The sequence below is a fragment of the Ctenopharyngodon idella genome, chromosome 24 (assembly GCF_019924925.1).
Source record: "Ctenopharyngodon idella isolate HZGC_01 chromosome 24, HZGC01, whole genome shotgun sequence".
Classification (NCBI taxonomy): Eukaryota; Metazoa; Chordata; class Actinopteri; order Cypriniformes; family Xenocyprididae; genus Ctenopharyngodon; species Ctenopharyngodon idella.
In genome coordinates, this window is record NC_067243.1 from 28,258,071 (window position 1) to 28,270,077 (window position 12,007).

The following is a 12,007-nucleotide window of genomic DNA, read 5'->3' on the forward strand; positions in this document are numbered from 1 at the left end:
AAAAAGAATAAAAAAAGTAGTTTTTAGTTTTGTAGTTTTTATAGTTTTTTAAATTCCAATCCATACACTGATGCCTTTGGAAGCTGCATGGGTATCCTTTTAATTATAATTTGACTAAGTGTTTTATTCATATCAGATACAGATGTGTATGAAACAATAAAGTTTACTCTATTCTTCTCCCAGTTCACCAGCCACTTAGCCTAATTTCATGTATTTCAGGGAAAATGGTGGAAATTTACGTTTGTGTTCCTGACAGGCTCTTCTTTCCATCTATCCTATTCTTTTTTATGCGGTTAACACGTCATGCGCTGTATTTTAAAGTGACGAGAGAGCGTGCTCACGTTCACTTCTTACTTTCTATAATTCACAGATTTAAATTGTATTTTACTACAATATAATTAGTTAACATTTTCGTGTATGTAAGAAGAAAAAAAAAAAAATCACACACACACACACACACACACACACAAAAAAAAATCCAAAGTCGTGATTTGGGGCCCCCTAGCGTCCTGGGCCCATATGCCTGGCATACTCTGCACCCCCCCTAACAGCGCCCCTGCCGCCACCTACTGGCAGTTTTAGTTTCTTATTTAGAGTCTAATTTTATTAAAAAATTAATTTCATATTTCCATATTAATTAAAAATATATAAATAAAGGTATAGTCCCCCAAAAAATGACATTAATTATAATTTACTCAACCTCATGGTCCAAAAGTTCATGTGTAAAAAATTCTATGTTGAATCAAATAAAATATTTCTTTCTGAAGCTACTTTGTGTAATGTCTATTTGATGCTTTACACAATAATGACTTTTGGGGTTAATTTCTCAGCCAAAATTGATGTGTGATTAAATTGCGATTAATTAGATTAATTAATCGCCACATCATGTAATTAATTAGATTAAACATTTTAATCACTTGACAGCCCTAATACATACACTATAGTGTGTGGAGTGCCGCGATGTGAGCAGGATACAAACCACACAAAAACAGATTAAATTCACAAACAACCGGAGTCCTGACTGTGAACATGGGAAATCTCACAAAATCTCTCACATCAAATGTGACTTTAGACTAAACAAATATGGTGGACGACCAGCAACAAGAAATGCCGATAATAGTTTGGACTGCTTTTTACAGAAAATTTGCTGAAAAAAGGGGATGATGTTTGGATGAAGCCGTGGAGACGGTGTGAACATGTACTTTAGATGTTACAGCTGGAGGTGAGTCTTCCGTCAGCTCTCTTTTTGATTGGGTGTCGCTTTATTTCACGTGATAATCTACAGAGCGTATGCGCATTTGTTCTCGGGTTCCCCCACACAACATGATTTCTGATTGTACATTTTCAAAATGATAAAATATTTACGATTCACAATCAGGGCGGCTCCGACAGTCTTCCGAACAGATTCAGTCACTCTTAACCAGAGGTGTAAAGAGTACCTGAAAACCATACTTGAGTAAAAGTACTGATACCTTATTTCGAAAACTCAGCACCTCAATGTTGCAATAAATCAAGGTCGACACAACAACCTTTTAAATGTCTACAAACTCTCAAGTCTCAGTTGAGCTCAAGTGCACAGAAAGGCCATAAGTAAACCAATATCCTTCAAAACGGTCTTGTCAATATAGCGGATAAATAAAACAATGTTAAGTAAAATTAAATAGTCAAAGTCTACTGTATGTGCTGGTTTGAGCCTCATCACCAGCTGCAGTCATTTCCTCATCTAATAAATAACACATCTGCGATCAGCAACTATCTGCTAATGTCCTTGTTGACAAGTTTTGGGTGAGTAAAGGCAAAATGCACAAGACAGTACCTTCAATGACCTTAGATGGCGATATTGCTTCTTTATATCAGAAACAAACTGCTGCAGAAAAAGTTAGCTGCCATGAAAAATGTAATTTGTAATTGCATTACTCATCACAAATGTAGTGGAGTAAAAAGTACATTCACTTGCTCAAAAATGTAGTCAAGTAAAGAGTAAAAGTAGCCAAAAAGATACTTAAGTAGAGTAACTAATTACATTTACTCAAGTACTTTACACCTCTGCTCTTAGTACATCTCAGGAAAATCTGATAAGAAAATCTGTAGAACCATCAAGACAATCAGGACTTTACTTAGGATTGTCATCTATATTTACATATTTATTGTTGTGTTTTGACTATATTTTAATTGTAAGACAGTCAGAATGTAAATCATCATTCTGTAACTCTAGTGTATATTAGTTTGTCTGTTGTAAATCCTGCCCACTTCTTTGCATTGTCACACATGCTTCAGTGCTCTGAGAGTGTTTATAGTGCTGTGAGTTTAACACTTCATGACTGAGAGCAGAACAGAACACAATCTTCATCATCACACAAGACAAAAGAACAACAATGAACAAAATCACCTTCTTCATCTGGACTCTCACACTGTTTGCTCAAGGTACGACTGATAAAAACTGACTCTGGTTTTGGTGTTCTTGTAAAAGTATATGATGGTAGTAGTTTTAAACAATAATTGTTTTTTTTTTTTTTTTCTCTTCTTCAGAATCCAAAGGAGTGACTCTGACTCAACCTGAAGTTAAAACTGTCCAACAGGGTCAAACAGCTACAATAGAGTGTAGTATGGATGTTGCACTGACTTATGATGACTTAGCCTGGTATCAGCAAAAACCTGGAGAAGCTCCTAAACTCCTGATTTATACCATAAACAGCCGTTTTACTGGAACTCCATCTAGATTCAGTGGCAGTGGAACAGCATATACTGGACGAGATTTTACTCTGACCATCAGTGGAGTCCAGACTGAAGATACAGGAGATTATTACTGTCAGAGTTACCACAGTGGTGGTTTGTTCACACAGTGATAAAGAGTGGTACAAAAACCTCGGTCAGTCAGACGTCACAGTGATGCACTGATACAGCTGAGAGATACTGCAGCTGCTGATGGAGGATCACAAACAACACAATGGTGTAAAGAAGAACTGCAGTAGTCAAGTACCAGAGACTTTATTTATTATGATGTATTTAGTAAACATGTAACATACAATCTTATATTCTTTACTAAACTGGACTAAAATCTGGAGAAAATGTGAGTGGTGCTCGTCCCTGCAAAACTTTACACTACAATATTATCTGTATTATTTACTGTAGGAAAGTCAATCCCATTATTTGCTCTTCCATACTTCACCACTAGAGGGTCACATGTCTTTAACATAATTGAGATTTACACACCTTTCCTTTAAGACTGTGGCTGCATCCAAAATCACATTCTTCACATTCTCTATATAGTAGGTCAAAAACAGTATGTTACAACAGAAGTATGTCTGAATTCACAGTCTGAATGTTTCTATTATAAAGTCTGTATGGTGTCCTGGTGGCCTGTAAACAGTAGCCAGCACAAATGTCAAACAGGATCATACGCTAGACAACGTTACATAAAGCACCATCACTTCAAATTAATTATATTTGAAAGACTTCTGAGTAATACTGAAGATAATGACAACATGGCAGATGTAGCACGTCCAGATTACATTCATACACACTCATACTATACAGAACATACTTTTTTAGCGATCGTGAAGTAATTACTTGTTCAAAATAAGTGTCTACTGAAGAGAGTATGTGATTCAGATTAAGATTACTTTATCACACTACATGATATATGTGGAAGTGTCAGTGAATTTCACATGATGGTTGATTGTTTATTATTCATTTATGTTTATGATGGGAAATGTTTAATATCTGTAACAGATTAACAGAAGAATTGTTCATATTTATGTCAAATTTGCATAATTTGTCTTTGTTTCAGACCACACTCACCCTCATTCATTCATACAAACACAACTGCTCACAGACGTGACCTGTTTTCTGAATCCAGCGTATCATTAATAGTTTTGTGGATTGAACTCTTGGAGCTCTTACTCTCTAACCGAGTCAAGGACGATCTCAGCAGTCCAGAGGCTTCAGACACTGACAGTGTTTCATTATAAACTGATGAACATGAACAAACCTCATCTCCCCATTAGTCCAACTCTTCTGACTCATTTCAGAGAATAAAGTGTGGACAGTGAAACTCATATTTGATCATCAGGTGATTCTGTTCCTCTCAGAATAGAGCAGCTCCATCAGCAGATGTTCAGCGTCCTCACAGGAGCTTCATGTTACTGGAATCCACTGCTTCTCTTGTTTCTGGAGATACACTGGGAAAGTTCAGATAAGACCTTGTTATTACTAAAAGGAGCAATAAATAAATAAACCCATTTCACATTTTAAAAAGTCTGATGTTGAAGAAACAGTCGTGTCTGACTCAAATAATTACTGGAGATCAGGTTATAAATGGAGATGAAGCAGTCGCAGGTTTAGTGTTTGTTAACAGCGGGGTTTGTCGCCCACATTACAGTAAGGATGTGTTTGTTTCTGCTAGATGCAGTTGTTTTTTACTACAATACAGGACAATGAACTGTTTATCTGTTTCATATCCTCTTCTTTCTTTTTCTTCTTTTCTTCCTTTTTCTTCTCTTGTCTTTTTCTTCTCTTCCTTGTAATACACACCAAAGTTTAGGAAAACCTGCATGATCCCAAAGCGACTGTGGAAATTACTGAAGCACATCTGATAAAAACCTGCTGAGATACACATGATCATTCATTCGTTCATTTGTTCATTCATTCATTCATTCAATTTAGTATAATTTTTACTTTACACGTATCAAGGTGAGACTCACCAGTCTCCTCAACACTGAAGACAATCTGAGCACATTCATCGTCAGCTGTGCCGATTATTAATCCGCTTTTCGATTTAAAGGACATTTCACGATCAAGGCCCACACCACATCCATGAATGTTGGAGAATTATTTACTGAAGAAAGTTAGGGATGAATAGGGAGAGGATGAAGGGGAAGGGGATGATAGTCAGGTTGATCTGAGTGATTAGGACCCCCGATACAACCTGGAAAGGAAGAGAAGAGGGGATGATAAGGATGGTTGAATGGATAAGAGAGAGGGAGGGGAAGGGAGGGTTCAAGAGAACAAGACAAACAGTACTGTAGGTTTTGAGAAGTCAGGTGATTGGTTGAGGCGCGGCGCCGCTCCTGAACCTCAGCTAACTAGTTAACTCCCTTAAAGTTCATAGATATTTGTAACACAGTTCATTGTTGTGGGAAGAAGGAGGGTGGGAACCGGCAAACGTTCAACATTACTTTAATACAAAATAAATACAAAATGAAAGTAAACGGGTGACTGCCGCCCACACAAACATAATAAAAACATAACATAAAGTCCAGGCCTGGTCCTCTCTCATCCTTCACTGTTGTCACTCCTCCATGAGAGATACGAGATCGGTGCAGTGCGCAGGTGACGCTCCTTAGCAATCACGCCACCGGCCTGGTGCTGTTCTCTCACGGCTCTCGCCCCGCCCTGCTCGTCACAATATTATTCTGATATAGTAAATAGTATGTATGTAAATTTCACATTATGTAGCAGAGACTTGGTCACATGATTCCTCATAAATTTCTCAGTGCTGATGATAAATAAACCAAACACAGTTGTGTTATTAAAGCCGGAGTCAAACTGTCAGTCAAACTGGTCACATGACTGAATATGGACACAGAGATGGACGTTCATCTGCACATCCTCAGCATTCAGTAACTAATTGTGGAAAGTAATGCATTACATTACTTTTGTGTTACTTTTTCTCACCTGGGCTGGACTTGTTTTTTAAAAAAAAGTTTCATTTCACACCAAAAGTGAAATGAATAAGCCTCAGACTGAAGGAAATGCAAATTCCCAGCTGTACAGTAGAGGGCGCAGCTCAAACAAACCTTTAGGCTGTGCTGCCATTCTGGATTGCAGAAGAATAGGATACAGGAGAAGAAAGTTCAGCAATAAAATTAAAAAATAAATACATTTCAAGATTGCATTTCACTGTTTTTATTCATTTTGAGGAATACTGACACTTACATTTTGTGTAAGTGAGAAGAGTAAATGCATCTTCACATTTAGACTATACAATAACCATCATTCACACACAACACCTCTGCACTTTATTTCTCTCAACATGAGGACAGGAGAGCTGTCAGTCAATACATGGGAAAACAAGTAACTTGAGTAACTTATTTAAAAAAAAAAAAAAAAAAAAAAATGTTGTAAATTTAAAAGTAATGCGTTACTTTACTAGCTACTTGAAAAAAGTAATCTGATTACTAATGTTACCCCCAACACTGATCCTCAGTGTCTCAGTGGTCAGAATAAAAACAAAAACTACTGAACTAACTAAAACTAACATTAGTGAGAATGTAAATTATCATTCTGTAACTCTGGTGTATATTAGTTTGTCTGTTGTAAATCCTGCCCACTTCTTTGCATTGTCAGACATGCTTCAGTGCTCTGAGAGTGTTTATAGTGCTGTGAGTTTAACACTTCATGACTGAGAGCAGAACAGAACACAATCTTCATCATCACACAAGACAAAAGAACAACAATGAACAAAATCACCTTCTTCATCTGGACTCTCACACTGTTTGCTCAAGGTTTGTGTAATACAATTTCTTTCTTCTTCTTTTTTTTTAACAATGATTTTTAATTATATTAAAATGTCAAATATCATTTTCATTTTTTTTTCTGTTTTCTCTCAGAGTGTAGAGGACAGTACACTGTAACTCAGAGTCCATCAATAACAGCAGTTCAACCAGGACAAGAAGTCAGAATAAACTGTAAAACCAGCAGTGCAGTGTATGGTGGTAGTTACTTACACTGGTACTTACAGAAACCTGGAGAAGCTCCTAAACTCCTCATATATGATGCAACAAGCCGTTATACTGGAACTCCATCTAGATTCAGTGGCAGTGGATCTGGCAGTGATTTTACTCTGACCATCAGTGGAGTCCAGACTGAAGATACAGGAGATTATTACTGTCAGAGTTGGCACTATCCAAACAGTAAAGCTGTGTTCACACAGTGATAAAGAGTGGTACAAAAACCTCGGTCAGTCAGACGTCACAGTGATGCACTGATACAGCTGAGAGATACTGCAGCTGCTCATTCAACACAATCACACACAACACTGATCACAGACAAACACTAATAACACTAGATCATCTAAATGAACATAAATTTGCTTGAAGCTCATCAGTATTTTTGTATATAACATGAATATTTTGTTGATGTGATCATGGCTTTTATTCCAGTAAGGACTGTTATTGTTTTATTAGTGTTTCATAGTAAGGACTGATTGCCAAAACCAGTTTAATAATATGATTGTAATAATTTAATTACATTTTTATATTTTTTTATAGAATGATTGTAGTGATGTTTTCATTTGTGGATGTGGAAATTGTGGATCTCTTCTGTTGTGTTTGTCTCTTCTCCATCTTCACTCTCAGTGTTTTTCATCATCTCTCTGTTCCACATGATGTTCACTTGAGTTTCTCTGTAAATTATATTCAATGATCTGAATTCAATCCAAACATGTTCTCAAGCTCAACTCTTCAACAGTGAATGTAAGCCACATCTTCAAATCTCACACCACTGAATGATTTACTGTCAGAGACTGGGTTGCTCTCCTCAAATATGTCTCAACATCATCTCAAACTTTTCTCAGATTTGCCAAAGTCTGAAAAGGTCCATTTAAATTCGTACAAGGCCAAATGATCTGAGCTCAAGTTAACTTTATTGTTCATTCTGTTTGTCACGGAGCAGAAATTTGTCTTTGACACTGGTGTCATACATATACATAAATACATCCACAGAAGTGCTTAACAACACAACACACACTGACACACAAACACAGAAATAAACAGAATTACACTATCCACATAATTCCTAACATATTTCCAAACATCCCACAACAATTAAAATTCATCTAAACAATCAATTAAAAAGTGCTATAATGCCAACAGTTCTCTTGCATTATTTCAGAAAATAGTGTGATTTATAATAATCACTGCCATTGGGACAAATAATGTTTTATATGCATTACTTCTGGCCATTCTGAGTGAAGGGGGTGAGTATGATCTTTAAAAATCACAATTGACTTTTTTTTTTTTTTTTTTATAAAACAATCAAACAAGTCCAAGAGTGAGTGTTTATGTCCAGTGATCTTAGTATTTCTAGCAGTACAGATATTGTACAAACACTCAATAAAAGTATTAAATAAACATATTAAAAAGTTCTTTGTTCAAGGCAATATCAATAATCTTCACATTTCAGCCTTTTCTAGACAATCTGACCTCTTGAGGTCATCTTCTTTGGATTTCCCCTCATAACTTAAGTCTTGAGGTGTCATGAGCTCCAGGAATTTTTTCAGGACTCGTCTATATAAAGCCTTTTGCCTCCTTTGTTCTCAGACGTCTCCCATGTCTCGTCTTGCAAGACATCATCTAACGGTAATTACCTGCTTTTCTACTTTATTTAGCAAAGCTCTTCATAATACATGTTTTTTTTTCTCTATTCTACCAGCATGATCTTAATAAATGCTAAAAACAACAGACTTGTAGCATCTTTCTTATTAAACTATCTTAATAAATCAATTACAAAACAGTTGTATTGTTTTTCTTAATAAACAATTATCTTAATAAACACATATCTCACACACAGGAGAGGTATACTTGTAACAGGACAATTCCATATTTTCCACAACTATATCAATAAAAAGTGTCAACAATGAAAATATAAAAGGTATTTTGCATGTTCTACACAGTCAAGCATGTTTTCATATTCAGGTCTGTTATAAAAGTATCTGGACTCATTATGAATCTCCACACAAGATCATGAAACGTGAACAAGCTCTAATATGTCTCCATCTTTATCAGCCTGTTTCTTCTCCATTTGATGATTTCAGACACACATGAGGCTTCATGATAGATGGAGTGACACCATGAACTCTGATTAGAGATTCACAATCAGTCCTGATACTTTCTGAACAGACTCATGATTCATGATCTTACTTTAGTGATGGAGGTTCATCTAGTGGAAGTGTAGCAGTGATGATGGTCACATGACTGAATATGGACACAGAGATAGACATTCATCTGCTCATCCTCAGTGTCAGGATACACAGACCAGAGAGATGGTAAGTATGATAAAAGTCAAGCCTTATTAAACACAGCAGTATGTTATCGGAGAATGGAGAAGCAGGTGAGTAGTGAAGACACAGATGGAGGATAGCAGACAGATTCGTTGCCTTTGTAGGGCGAATCAACAAGACTTTGAGGAGTAGATGGAAAAGGAGACTGGAGACACGGAGCTGGAGACTGGAGATCGGAGACACGGAGAATGGAGAATCGGGTGAGGAGAGGAGAAGCAGGTAAGGAATTGTCAGGTAGGGAACAAGCCGGGAGAGACATGAGGTAAGTCTAAGACAAGACTAGACAGTGGCTGCGTCCGAAAACTGGAAAATGCTGCCTTCGGAGGACACATTTCAAGATAGGAAGGCATCAAGGCACGTCCGAATCCAATGTTTAGCTTCACTTCCTGTTTCCTAAGATACCTTGCCTGGATGGGAAAGTTAGTCCTCAACAGGCAAGGAAGAAATCGGGCAACTTAAAACACAAATATAAAGTATCATTTTACATATGTTGTGGGACAGATTTTCTATGCATTGTACATTTCTAATTGTCTTTTTCTGTAGGAGCTGAAAAACCCACCAACTGGTTCAGGGGTGGACAAGGGAGAGGACACCGCTACATCATGGCCCATGAGGCTTTGGGTCAGAGGCATTCAATTTCCCATCCAGTACTGCGAGCCTCAATGCCCCCGGCCTCTTCCACTGGCAGTGAACCAGGGCCATCATATTCCTCTCCCTTGCCCCTCGATGAAGACAGTCAGCCAGTGGACAGTGGACCAAGAGAGAGACACAGGAGCAGGAAGAGGAGCTTCCTTGAAATCTTCAGGGAGGACATGGCCAGAGAGGAGCCAGGGAAGAGGCCAGACAGAGAGCAGCAGATGATAGGGCCAACAGAATTCTGAATTTACATGAAAGTCTTGTCAAGAAAAGTTGATTTGAATATATTTTTTGTAACTTCTGTGAAATACGTTGGTGTAATGAAGGCGAGTTGATGAACCCAAGTGCACACCAAAGTGCACCCCCGACGCACCAAACCGACACTCAACAGCCAACGGCCAAGTAGTACGTCCGTTCTGTGCCTGCGTAAGATGAAATGCCTTTCAGTACTTGCAGGTGGCAGTAGCTGAACAGCCAATCAGAATGATCAGATGGCCCGATGGACCAACGAGCTCCGACGCCGATTCAACATGTGGAATCGGCCGAAAAAAAGCCGAAGAGGACCAACTTCAGCCGACAGTGTGGAACACACTGAGAAAACTTAGTTGGCCGACAAACAAAAACTGCCCGACGGCCGACCGTCGGCTTGGTGTGTTCCTGCTGTAAGACAACCAATGAGCAAGTGACACAAGGAACCAAAGAACAAACCAAACTCAGAAACACATGACCAGAAGCAACCAATCAGAACATGACACAATGACTAAGGGAGCACATGAGGAGCAAGGGAAGCATGACACAAACAAGCAACATGAATCAAACTACAAACTAAAAACCAAGAAACATGAACATGAAACAAAACTATACATTACAGTTGGATTTAGTTGTGTTAATACTGCTGTGTTTTAGTTTTGTATTTATTTATTTGTTTGTTTATTTATGCATAAATGGAAGTAAAATAAAATGAAAAAAAAAATTACTGAATTTGAAATAGTAAGCTTTTATTTTCTTTGAGGTTTCAGACACAATATAGGTGTAGTAATTATTTGAACAGTTACACTTGGTCAAAAATTAAGTATTCAAAATTAAGTATAACTTCATTCAAACAGCTTTATTGTACATTGATGTGTGTTAACAGAGCATTGAATGATGTTTGGAACAAGAAGGTGGTGGTAAGAGGTGTAAAATGAAGATAAAAGGTAAGAACAATATTATTGATATTTATACTGTTCAGATATTGTACATGGTAATCATGATCCACAGCATGATCCTGCAGGGCAGACAGTTGTGCAGCACTTCCGTTTACAGTCTCCCCAGCCACTTCTTCTTCTTCCTCCTCAGGTTGCCCTTCTTCCACTGGCAAGATGTCGTCATTGCCAACCCAGATGTTATGTAGTATGGTGCATGCCACAACAACATCAGGGACGAATGAGGTGTCCACCTCCAGGGCATGGAAGAAGATGGCCCTCCACCTGGTTTTCATAATGTCGAATGCTCGCTCAATGACAGAACAGGCTTTGGCATGATGATCATTGAACCTGTACAGCCCCAAAGGTGATTTTAATAAAACTTATATATAAGAAAAACATGTAATGATATTTGTCATATATTGATTAACTTATTTATATTTTTCCAAACCTCTGTTGTGTCAGTCCTCTTACAGGCTGCTTGTAGGGTGTCACCAGGGCAATGGGCCTCTCCAGACAGGGGTATCCTCCATCACCCAAGAGGAAGTGTCCTGGTGGTGGATATGCGCCACTGTGAAACGAGGGGCTGTGTCAGAGGACTCTGGAGTCAAGCACAGAGCTAGAAAAACCAACAAGGACATCAATAAACCTCGCTTTGTGGTCCATACAGCCTGCAGCTGGATGAGTGAAACAGTTTGCTGTTTCTGTAGCACTGAGCATGGGGTTCTCCAGGTGCTTTGATCCGGATTTGACATCCATCAATGGCACCCATTGACCATTGAAAAGCTGGATACCTGGTCAGCTCCCTGAAACCCTCTCCCACCTCTCTTTGTGCATCCAAGGTGCTTGGGACACTTATCACATGTGGTGTCAGACGTCTCATTGCCCTTGCCACTCGATGGATGAGCTGCTGAACTGTGGATTTGGGCATGTCAAATGCCCTGGACACCACACGGTAAGAGGTTCCACGGGCCAGCCAGAAAAGGAAGACCAACACCTCGATGGTTGGACCCCACCCGTGAAGCCGCGTCTGGTCCAGGAGCTGGAGAAGGGCTGTAATGGACGGTTCAAGTGGAAATCAGGCCGTGTGTCACCCCCTTCAAAAAAGATGCGCAGGACTGTGACT

General features: G+C 38.5%; 2 long non-coding RNA genes across 2 annotated transcripts in view; one reads left to right on the forward strand and one right to left on the reverse strand.

Annotated features, from left to right (window-relative positions):
• Positions 1-4,361, forward strand: part of LOC127506940 (uncharacterized) — a 37,172-nt gene extending 32,811 nt beyond the window's left edge. The window contains exon 3 of the long non-coding RNA XR_007928171.1: positions 3,791-4,361. This is a non-coding gene — a long non-coding RNA (uncharacterized LOC127506940). The remainder of the gene's footprint in view (positions 1-3,790) is intronic.
• LOC127506924 (uncharacterized) overlaps positions 1-12,007 on the reverse strand; it is a 78,001-nt gene that overhangs the window by 23,069 nt on the left and 42,925 nt on the right. The window lies entirely within an intron of this gene.